This window comes from Mesoplodon mirus (genome assembly GCF_964341445.2).
Source record: "Mesoplodon mirus genome assembly, chromosome: X".
NCBI lineage: Eukaryota > Metazoa > Chordata > Mammalia > Artiodactyla > Ziphiidae > Mesoplodon > Mesoplodon mirus.
The window spans coordinates 73,995,755-74,008,617 of record NC_138981.1 but is presented as its reverse complement, the minus strand read 5'-3'; positions in this window follow the sequence as shown (position 1 = coordinate 74,008,617).

The window sequence follows — 12,863 nt, the reverse complement described above, 5'->3', positions numbered from 1 at the left end:
ACATTTTATATGCAAGATGGACATATAAACTTTTGCCAGAAGAAATTTACCTCTTATAGTTTAAAATATGTCAAGGAATTATTTGATGCACCTCCTTACAAGATATGCAACCTAATTCCCCTCCCCTTGAGTGTGTTCTGGACTTAGTGGGTCACTTCTAATGAATAGAATAAAAAAGAACTGATGGTAGATGGCTTCAGAGACTAAGTAATAAAAGAAACTACAATTTCCTTCTTGCTCCCTCTCTCTTAGATTACTAGGGAATTAGCTGCCATGTTCTGAGAAGATGTTCAAATGGAGAGTATATTAGTCAATTTGATATGCTACAACAAAAAATGTTATATACTGGGCAGCTAAAACAATATAAATTTATTTCTCATAGTTTTGGAGGCTGGGAATTCCAAGAGCAAGGTGCTGTCTGATTTGGTTCCTAGTGAGAGACCTTTTCATGGTTATGTCTTCAAATGGCAGAGAAAGAGGCTGGTGGTGGTGGTGGTGGGGTGATGAGTGCTCACACTCTTTCCTGTCTCTTCTTATAAGAGCAGTAATCCCATCATGGGGACTGCACCCTCATGACCTAATTACCATCCCAAATCCCCATCTTCAAATACCATCACATTGAGGATTTGGGCTTCAACGTATGAATTTGGGGGATACAAACATGCAGTCCATAGCACAGAGGAACTGAGACCTCCTGCTAGTGATCTCCAAGGAACTGAGGCATCCTGATAATAGCTATGTGAGTGAGTGAGCCATCTTAGAAGTAGACCCTCCAGCCCCAGTCAAGCCTTAAGATGACTGCAGCCCTGACTGAGAGCTTGATTGTAACTTCACGAGGGACTCTGAACCCTAACGACTAGCTAAGCTGCTCTCAGATTCTTGACCCTCAACAACTGTGTAAGAAAATAAATGTTTGTTGTTTTAAACTGCTGCATTTTGGGTAATTTGGGTATCAGTAGATTATGATACAAATATCACTTTATTCAAAATTGGTCAAGAAGGATGGCTAGACAGAGTTAGAGGTGGGTATTTCCCTTCCCACGTGTGGAAAGCTAGAGCCAGCTGGGATTGAATATTTCCTTTCCCCCAAGTAGGTTAGGCTCTGACAAAACCCTAACAGATTAGTCTCTGGTTATCTAGTTTCCCCTTAAGGGAAGGCCTTTTAAAGAAGAAGAGAATGCTCTGGTATATTAAAAAGTCGTTCCTTTTCCCCTTCCCTTGCCAGAAGCAGGAGAAATTTTTTTCCCCTGTATTCACCGTGAAGACCTGGTAGAACCCTTAGAGATAAAACTCACAAAAGTGTGGGAGTACCCCTATAATTGGTTGCTTCTGGATTTCTGTGTAACTCTGAGACTTGTCCACACTGAGCTTCCAATGACTCCTTAATTATAGCTCAGATTTCCCTGGCACTTCTTCCATTGGTTGTTTCTACTCATGAGTCTCTGTACTGGTAATCCATGACTCCCTGTATTTTTCTGTCTATCCAATCATGGGGGCAGTGATATGCCCTGTGTCCACACCTTACTTATGGATCCAAGAAAATTTGTTGATTTTTCACTATGTTCAGCTTTTTACTTGTTACTGGGATGGAATGGTAACTTCTAAGTCCTTAATATGCTGGACTGGAAACAAAAGTCAATTTTAGTCATTTTAAACTGAAGTTTTGATGAGCAAAGGTGTGATAAACAGTGTGGACTTGTGCATTTTCATGACATTTTTAGGTCATATAATTGTGCACAGTCAAAGTTTATGCTGATCAAATTTGAGAATAAGAAATTCAGTAAACTTTGTCCACAAACCTTGTTATTTGTTAGGAAGAACAAGTCAGGTTTCTGGGTTTACTGGTCACATGCATTTACACTGTTCATAATTATTCAATGAAGTTTTAGTATAACTATTTTTTTCTAAAAAATCTTTTTTTTAACTGAAGTATAGTTGATTTACAATGTTGTGTTAGTTTCAGGTGTACAGCGATGTGTTTCAATTATATATATATATATTTTTTTCAGATTCTTTTCCATTATAGGTTATTACAAGACACTGAATATATAGTTCCCTGTGCTAGGCCCTTGTTGGTTATCTATTTTATTTAGAGAATGTGTATATGTTCATCCCACACTCCTAATATATCCCTCCCTCCTTTTCCCCTTCATTAACCATACTTTTGCTTTCTTTCTCTGTGAGTCTGTTCTGTAAATAAATTAATTTGTAAAATTGTTTTAGATTCCACACATAAGTTATATCATATGATATTTGTCCTTCTCTGTCTGACTTACTTCAATTAGTATGATAACCTCTAGGTCCATGTCACTGCAAATGGCATTATTTTATTCTTTTTTATGGCTGAGTAATATTCCATCATATATGTATAACACATTTTCTTTATCCATTCATCTGTCGATGTACACTTAATTTGCTACCAAGTCTTGGCTATCATGAATAGTGATGCTATGAACATTGGGGTGCATGTATCTTTTTGAATCTAATAAATTCTTGTATTGACTTTTAGGGCCCAAGGCTAGTAACTAATATTAACAGAAATTAAAATCAATCCATTTTTCCATTTTGCAAATTCTAGTCACAACCTATGTACTAGGTTTTGAGTAGATTGCATTTTCAGTAGCCATTAAAAATATTAAAATAGTCAGCTTCTCCTAGTATTGCTTTTGGTGATTATTATCAATATTAATCACAGTAGAGTGTATTACCACTCTGCAAATGAAAATGTTACTATGGTATGAGATATCAGTGTGGAACTTTCTTCCCTGTAATGATCTGTGTTCAGTCATGAACAAAATGTTCAAAACATTGAGGTACACATTGGCAAGTCAAGAGGGAAGTAGAACTCATTCTATTTAAATGTTATAAATTGAGATGGACAGTTACATAATGAGATATTCTGATTTCACCTTTTGCTTTTATTTATATCTAATGGAGGCTGCAACTTATCTGAATTCTGGCCCTTTGAATTAGTTTTAGAACATTTTTATAGGTGTTGATATTTTCTTTTCCAATCACAGTCTCTGAGCTCTGTTGAGACATGAAAAGTAAAGATGGACAGAGAGTCAATGAAATTGAACAAACTAGAACATTAATATATGGGTTAATATAATTCTAACCCTGGAAGACTTTTGAAAATTACTTTGAAATAACTAGTCTTGTTCTCCAGTTTTCTGCCATCTATGTAAAACACCAAAACAGACATTAACAGCACAAAAATAAAGGGCATGCATACATGTATATGGCTTGGCCAAGACTGCTGGCTAATGATGGTGGCTAAAGTGTATTCACTGAAAGATGAATTCACAAAAAAATATATGCTATACATAGAATCAAGTAATATTTAAATTGTTAAGAAAGCCACATTTACACACAAACCCTGGACTAATGTCTGTATGACCATTTCTGGCCCAGAGGAAACTGCAGGCCCAAGTCTTTTAGACCTCAAAGAAAGGGAAATCTCTGCGAACTAGTGCTAGTTTGAGAAAAGAGGTACTGTGGACACGGAGGGCCGACTGTACTATGACATTTTATATAAAGGACTTGAGCATCCATGGATTTTGGTATCCATAGGGTGTCCTAGAACCAATCTCCTGCAGATACCGAGGATCGACTGTAGTTAATTTTGTCATTTCTATTGTCACTGTAAATATTTGCAGCCAATCACTCTAACAAGCTTATAAAATTATACATGGTTTATAAAAGTAGAGTTACTAAGTATAAGTAGCTGAGGTATTCTGACCAGTTAATAATAGTTTAAGTGTTTCCTGAAGAAAATAGGAACTAAATGAATTGGTGGGATGGAGTAACATTCAATAAACCAAGAATGACATTTATGAATTGGTAGAAAACAGCAAAATTGGAAATCTGAAGTGAAATATAGTTATATCATATTAATCATGCATATGGTATTAATAATGAATAGTATTAAATACTATCAAAATTAAATAACTATAACATTTATTAAGTAGTAAAACATAATAATGCAATCATTCAATTAGTAGATTTTATCACTGTGTCCAGTAATGAAGCTATTGATAAGTTCAGTAGGAACAATTACTTATAGATGAATTTCCTGTAGATACTATATAAACAAAAATGTCTTGCAAATGCTCGTGCAAAGGGTGTGTGATACAAGGAACAATTCAAATTGTTATTTATGTATTGTATAACAGTCTAAATGAAAATTGAATTTTATTAATTTGCTTGCTAATTTCTAAATATTGTCAGTAATACAGTATAGTGAATTCTATGATGTTAAAACATGTATATGTCTTTCTATATTCCAACTCATAGGGAAAAACAGTTCCTTTGGCCTTTCCAGTCTCACTTAAAACAACTATGTAAACATAAGTCATATAATAAGGTTGTTGTTATTAAACATTTTATATTAATAAAGATTGCCCTAATTAAATTTTAAGCTATACTTATCTACTAATAAGATTCAATCTTTTATGTGGGAAAATCAACCATGCTTTTGATAAGAAGAACTATACAACTTGTATTTGATGAAAGAATAGTTTGGTCATTATAAAACAGTTGAAGGGCAGTCCCAGGCTAAGTTAAGTAGGAAGAATGAATGAAAAACTCTCAAATTTCAATGATCAAAAACATTTTATTAAATCCCAGGCATAGGGCATAATTCATATCAGACTTGAGCATAAACTGTTTAACATAAAATTATACTGTTTAAAGGCAACAAGCCACAGGTGGATGGAAGTGACTGTTGAATGCTTCACCACCCTCATGCCATCCTAGGAAAAGGTGGTGACAATAATTATAGGGAAAAAGTAAAGACCTCTCTACCCAATTTTACACACCATTTGCTGTACTTGCTGTATTCCTCCATTAAATGGACATTTTCCAATGTCATTAGGCAGTAGTTAGGAATCACAGTTATTTTTTTATAAGTCAACTGAGTTTTTCAAACTAAGCCATGGATGAACTTTAGGCTATAAATTGGTGCTGTTAATCTATTCTAATTATTATGTTTTTAACACTTTGATCTTTCATTTTCAGGTTGTTAAAGAAATTTAAAAGTATGTTTTTAAACAGAAAAACAGAAAAATGTGCAGCCCTAACACAGGAAAGGTAAAGTCTCAGAGGTGGATGGTAGAGGCATTTTATAAATGGAGATACTAAGAAACACACACTCACAGAATTCTAGACTTGAGTCAAGAGTAAGCATACTGATAATTGTTTTATGTTTGTAATAGCTTAATCTTCTTTATGCTGGTTGTGAATTTAAATAGTCTTTTCTATATATTGTTATAAACACTCATTAAAATGTATTTTTCTGGGGCTTCCCTGGTGGTGCAGTGTTTAAGAATCCGCCTGCCAATGCAGGGGACACGGGTTCGAGCCCTGGTCCAGGAAGATACCACATGCTGCAGAGCAAGCCTGTGTGCCACAACTACTGAGCCCAAGAGCCACAACTACTGAAGCCTGCACACCTAGAGCCCATGCTCCACAACAAGAGAAGCCACTGCAATGAGAAAGCCCACGTGCAGCAACAAAGACCAAACACAGCCAAAAATAAATAAATAAAATACATTATAAAAATAAAATGTATGTTTCTATATAATTTACCTTAATATTGGTAAAAATAAAGGTTTTTTTTAATTTAAAAAAATATTGAAGTATAGTTGATTTACAATGTTGTGGTAGTCTCAGGTGTACAGCACAGTGATTCAGATATATATATATATATATATATATATATATATATATATATATATATAATTTTTCAGATTCTTTTCCCTTTTAGGTTATTACAAAATATTAAGTATAGTTCCCTGTGCTATACAGTAGGTCCTCGTTGCTTTTTTACTTTATATATAGTAGTGTGTATATGTTAATCCCAACCTCCTAATTTCTCTCTCCCCACGCCTGGGAGAAATGCTTCCAAAGAACAATTTAGATTACAAATTAAATGTCAAAGTGTATTAAAATAAATATTAGGATATTGAAATGAGAAGAAAAATTTAAAAAGGGCTGTGAGTTACAGTAATTCATACAATAAAGGAATATGATTTTTTCCTCAAAATGCTTAATTTCAAAAGAAGTGCTTAATTGGCAAATAATACTTTTTAGAAAAAATATTATATTTTATCATATTTTACCAGTATATATGGAGCATATTTTAGTTATAAAAATATTCACAAAATATCAACACTCTAAACACTGGGAAAATTTTCTGAAACAACATATCTTTACATATGTGTGTCTCAGTGACACTTAGTAAAGATTTGACCCATAAAAAATGTTTTAATGCTGCAATTTCTTACATCCTTTTGTTTACCTGAGGACAGGTATAGTGATTAATGTATTTGATTCTATCCAAAGTTTAGTTGTTATATAATGTGGTTAGCATAACATGTAGACATTTTTCCACAAAATGATAGAGAACCATATTACTTTATTTTGCTGGATGTCATAAGAATTTATAGAGAAATCAGGTTGGCTGCATTCAAGAAATTAATTAGAAACATCAAAAGCAGTACTCACAGAAAGCTTTTAGGTTGTCTTTAAAATTATCGTACCTAGCAATTTTGCTGAACCTGTTGTTGCAATAAATTGGTTACCAATTCTATGAAACATTATGTACAGGCATACTTCATTTTACTGCACTTTGTTTCATTGAATTTGCAGATATTGTTTTTTGTTTTTTGAAATAATTGAAGGTTTGTGGCAACTTTGCATCAAGCAAGTCAATTGGCTCCATTTTTCCAATAGCACTTGCTCACTGTCACATTTTGGTAATTCTTGCAATATTTCAAATTTTTCATTATTATTATATTTGTTATACTGATCTGTGATCAATGATCTTTGATGTTACTATTGCAAAAAGATTATGACTCACTGAAGGCGCAGATGATTGTTAGAATTTTTTAGCAATAAAGTATTTAAAAAATTTTTTAGACATAAAAGGGGTTTATGAGTGAATTACCTAATTTTCTGGTTTTACATTCATTATAACTAAGTAAACTAAGGCACAGTGAAAAAAAGGAGCTATTTGTGGGCAAGATTGTTTGGAATACATATTTGTTGTTCTGAGTAAAAAACTATTACTGTAACCAAAAGTTGCTTAGGATTTTCTTTTTTTGTTGTTTGTTTTTGCGGTACGTGGGCCTCTCACTGTTGTGGCCTCTCCCGTTGCAGAGCACAGGCTCTGGACGTGCAGCCTCAACAGCCATGGCTCACGGGCCTAGACACACGGCATGTGGGATCTTCCTGGACAAGGGCACTAACCCGTGTCCCCTGAATCGGCAGGTGGACTCTCAACCACTGCACCACCAGGGAAGCCCAGTTGCTTAGGACTTAACAATAGACTTTGAAATATAATCTACTTTTTAAATGCCACATTTCTAAAATGCAATCCAGACATTCATATAATAAAAGGAAATAAAGGTATCCATTTTAATTTCTAAAGAGGTTAAAGGTGTCTACCTTAATTTTAAAGAGCAAATTTAAATTTATTTGAACTTATTTCTTCTTTAAATCTTTGAGAGCCTCTGAATCTATTGCTGAGTAAATATGTACAGTAGCTAGTGAAACTCAGTAACAATTTTCATGAGTCTTTACTCAGTTTTTTTTTTAATCGCTCAGCTCGTCTTTGCTAGCTTTCATGATGATTTTGACCATTATATAATTTTAAAGTATTTTGCCTATTATTCATATATTTAACTTATATGCATAAAGAACATTGATTTTGAAATACAAGGTAATCAGAATAAAAAAATGATACTCCATGTAACATGATCTGCATCAGATCCAAAAATTCATTAGTATGACAAAATCATCCATGAAGTGTGAAGATATCTCTGGCAATTCAAAATCAACACAAAAAGTGAAAATATATTGAAAAACAAAATTATATCCCATGTCATTTTTTTATTAATTTGAAATAAAAAGGACTTCCACCCATAACATGATAGTTGCAAAGCTTGAAACTTACTCTTGTAATATAATCTTATAATTTGGAAATAAAACATGATTATATAAAAATAAATTGATTTACTTAAAATGCCAATACATAGGTATTAAACATCAAATCATAAAACAAGTTTATCTATTTTTGTTGCATAACATAGAGTTAATTTTCTGTCTCCTTGTTCAGTCCCAAAATCAAACATGAATTTATTTTTCAAGAAAGCATATTTATACTAACATAATTAATGAAAATTAAAACAGTGCATAAGGTGGATATTTTGAATTGTCTTGCTCATCATCCATCTCAACCTCCTTCTAATGTGCCTTGCTGTATTGCAGAGACAGTAACGCTAAAAATGACATTTTCCATAGTTCTTATAGCACAGATGTGATTTTATTCCTCTAATCAGATGCACTTTCATGCATGAGGTTTAATTTGAAAGTGAATTTAGTAGAGAAAAAGATGCAAGTTTTTTTGTAAGTATAATTGACATACAATATCACATTAGTTTTAGCTGTCCATCATAGTGATTCATTTTGAAATGTTCACCACAATAAGTGTAGTGCACCATACAAAGTTATTACAATACTATTGACTATATTCTCTATGTTGTACATTACATCCCCATGATTTACTTTTTTTTATAACTGGAAGTTTGTACATCTTAATCCACTTCACATATTTCTCCTACCTCCCAATCTCTTTCCCCTCTGGTAACCACACATTTGGTTTTTGTATCTGTGAGTCTGTTTCTCTTTTGTTTTGTTCATTTATTTTTTAGGTCCCACATATAAGGGAAATAATATGGTAATTGTCTTTCTCTGACTTTCTTATTATACTTAGCATAATACCCTCTAGGACCATCCATGTTGTTGTGAATGACAAGATTTCATTCTTTGTTATGGCTGAAAAATATTCCGTGTGTGTGTGTGTGTGTGTGTGTGTATCCCATCTTCTTCTTCATCCATTCATCTATTGATGGACACTTAAGTTGTTTCCATATATTGGTTATTGTAATTAGTGCTGCAGTGAGCATAAGGGTGCATATATCTTTTTAAGTTAGTTTTTTTTGTTTTCTTCAGATAAATACCCAGAAGTGGAATTGCTGGATTGTATGGTAGTTCTATTTTTAATTTTTTGAGGAACCTCCATACTGTTTTCCATAGTAGCTGTACCAATTACAGTCCCAGCAACAGTGCACAAGGGTTCCCAAATGCAAGTTTTAAGGCATTTGGCTGAAAGTTGTAGAATAGGCAGCATGAGCCCTTGGTCATCAACTTTCTTAATCAGCAGCAATGGCAGCCTAAATGAGAGAGAAGTTTGTGTCTCTCTCATGTGAAAGAAGTCTGTGGGTAGGCAGTTCAAGGGTGAGGTTGCTTCACAAAATCATCAAGGACATAGCTTCTTCTACCTTGCTGCTCTCCCATTCTTATCAGATAGTTTCAACCTAATGATCCAAAAGGTTTACCCATCACGTCTGCATTCAGCCAGCAGGAATGAATCAAAGGCAAAGAAAAGGCATGGTCCTTTCCTTTAAAAAACACTGTTTTAGTTACAAGGCCACACTTAGCCACAAGGGAAGCTGAGAAATGTAGTATTTAATCTGAGAAGCAATGTGCCCAGCTAAAAATGAGTTTCTCTTTCAGAAGAAAAGACTAACTATTAGGAGACGATTTCCAACTGCTGTCACAATGAGTCACTTGTTAAATGGGAATAGGTAAAACTGTTTTTAAATGTATCATATTTTAAAAGTGTATTTAAAGTAAACATAATAAAATGTTTGATCTAAATTAAGCTTTAACATCATTTCTTTATCATATGCCAAGCAAAACTTTTAAACAGTGGCCTTTACTTTCTACTTTTTTTACTTTTAAAAACTAATTAAGTAATTACTTAATTCCTAAGAGCTTCTCAAAATTATACATTACTTTGAAAGAGATTATTGAGTCCAAAAGGGTTAAGAAACATAGATTTAAAGAGTTCCCAGTAATTGGATTCAAACCTGATCCCAATACTTGACACACACCTACTTTTTGCACTACTTTTGACAAGTAATTTAACCTCACTAGACCTCATTTTCTTTATATGCACAATAGAGAGAATGATATAACCATTATTGCAAATATTCGTTTATTTAAATGATGCATGTTAAATTACTTTCTAAAATATATAATATAATGTACAAATAAGATTATGTTACTATTAGGGTTGCTTTTGAGTGGCAAATAAAAATAAAGAATGCACAGTTAAATATAAACTTCAAATAAACAACTAATAATGTTTTAATATAAGTATGTACCGCAAATACTTTATTTGGCATCCCTAGTTTTTCTTCACCTAGTTAGGAAGGTAGCCCAACTTTATACTTCCATATTTTATACTTTATAAGGAATTTTCACATCCACCATTTCATTAGATTCTCACAACAAACTTTTGAGGTTAACAGTGAAAATATGTAAATAATAATCACCCACGTCCCTTTGGGGGAAAAAAAAGGCTCAGAGAGATTAGGAACTAAGGACCCAAAATCAGATGGTTCAGCAGAGAAATTAGATCCAGACTCCAGTACTCATCACATTGTCTCTCCAAACTTCTTCAACACTAAGGTCCTTTATTTGGGATTACTGTCATCATGGTAGCTTATTAGTTTTTTTCATAATTCATTTATTATTGCCTCTGATAGATCAACCATGGAACTGAGGCAGGAGGCAGTTCTTAGGATATTGTAAAAAAATAATTTGCTTTTGATTCTTTATTAGTGACTGACTCTGAGATGCTGGATTTTTATATTCAATGGTGGTAGAGTCTATGTCTTAAAAGGGTCAGCAAACTTTTTCTGTAAATGGTTATATAATAAATATATTATGCTTTGTATGTCATATACGATCCTTGTCACATGTTCATTTTTGTGTTTTATTTATATGCTTTTAAAAATGTAAAATAACATGCTCAGCTCTCAGATCTACAAAAACAGGCTGAGGAGGGTTGCGGAGTAGGGGAAAGTGGGGGAGGTGACTGCTAATTGATATGGGTTTCTTCTGGGAATGATTAAAATGTTCTAAACTTGTGGTTATGGTTGCACCAATCTGTGAATTTAACAAAGCCCACTGAACTATACAGTTTAAATGTGTGAACTGTATGGTATATGAATTATATATCAATAAAATAGTTATAAAAATAAATAATCCTAAGAAGTGAAGAAAAAAAATGCTGAGGATTGGATCTGGCCAAAGGCTATTGCCAACCCCTGGAGAATAGTGTTGCTCAAAATAGAGCTCCTCACCAACAACAGCAAGTGAGAACATATTCGAAATGCTGAATCTCAGGCCCACTCCAGTCAGAATCTCTGAGGGTGGGGACCACCAATCTGTGTTTTAACAAGTTCTCCAGATGATTCTGATGGACCCAAATGATTGAGAACCACAGTTTAAGATAAGTTGAAGTTTTGAGTTCCATCACTATTGATGACAGAGATTCAATATTTAAACAATGAGAAGAATATTGAGGGAGGAGAGTAAGGGTTTCAATAACAGAACATTAGAGATCCAATGGATACAAAAAAGAAAAATAGGACACAAAGTTAAACGTTCTTGTCCTTGTGAAGCTCATGTGGGAGAGGGGGACAAAACAAGCATACCAAAAATTTAACATTATGCAAGTATATATTGTTAAGATATAGGTGAATTCAGAGGAAATAAATCTCATCAGAATAGACCCCATAGGTATAGTGAGAGGTATATTGAAGGCTGAATAAGATTTTGACAAGCGGAGATGATATATTAATTTGCAAGCCGGCATTTCCTTTCTAAAAAAGGTATACCTCTTTTCTCTTTTTGGTATTACATTTAGGGGAAATTCAACAGAATTAAATGTCTAACAAAGTATGCTATGATATTTACCTTTCATTCTAAGCATATTTATAATCTCTCTGGTAAATGGAATTGATATAAAAGTACTGAATTAATAACCACCCTAAGGTTTTATTTTCCTTTTTTAAAAAATATTTGGTTCACTTTATCTTTTTATTTATTTATTTTATTTTTGAACATCTTTATTGGAGTATAATTGCTTTACAATGGTGTGTTAGTTTCTGCTTTATAACAAAGTGAATCAGTTATACATATACATATGTTCCCATATCTCTTCCCTCTTGCATCTCCCTCCCTCCCACCCTCCCTATCCCACCCCTCAAGGTGGTCAGAAAGCACCAAGCTGATCTCCCTGTGCTGTGTGGCTTCTTCCCACTAGCTATCTATTTTACGTTTGGTAGTGTATATATGTCCATGCCACTCTGTCACTTTGTGCCAGCTTACGCTTCCCCCTCCCTGTATCCTTAAGTCCATTCTCTAGTAGGTCTGTGTCTTTATTCCAGTCTTGTCCCCAGGTTCTTCATGACCATTTTGTTGTTGTTTTTTAGATTCCATATATTTGTGTTAGCATACAGCATTTGTTTTTTCTCTTTCTGACTTACTTCACTCCGTATGACATACTCTAGGTCCATCCACCTCACTACAAATAACTCAATTTCGTTTCTTTTTATGGCTGAGTAATATTCCACTGTATATATGTGCCATATCTTCTCTACCCATTCATGTGTTGATGGACACTTAGGTTGTTTCCATGTCCTGGCTATTGTAAATAGAGCTGCAATGAACATTGTGGTACATGACTCTTTTAGAATTATGGCTTTCTCAGGGTATATGCCCAGCAGTGGGATTGCTGGGTCGTATGGCAATTCTATTTTTAGTTTTTAAAGGAACCTCCATACTGTTCTCCATAGTGGCTGTATCAATTTACATTCCCAGCAACAGTGCAAGAGGGTTCCCTTTTCTCCACACCCTCTCCAACATTTATTGTTTGTAGATTTTTTGATGATGGTCATTCTGACTGGTGTGAGATGATATCTCATTGTAGTTTTGATTTGCATTTC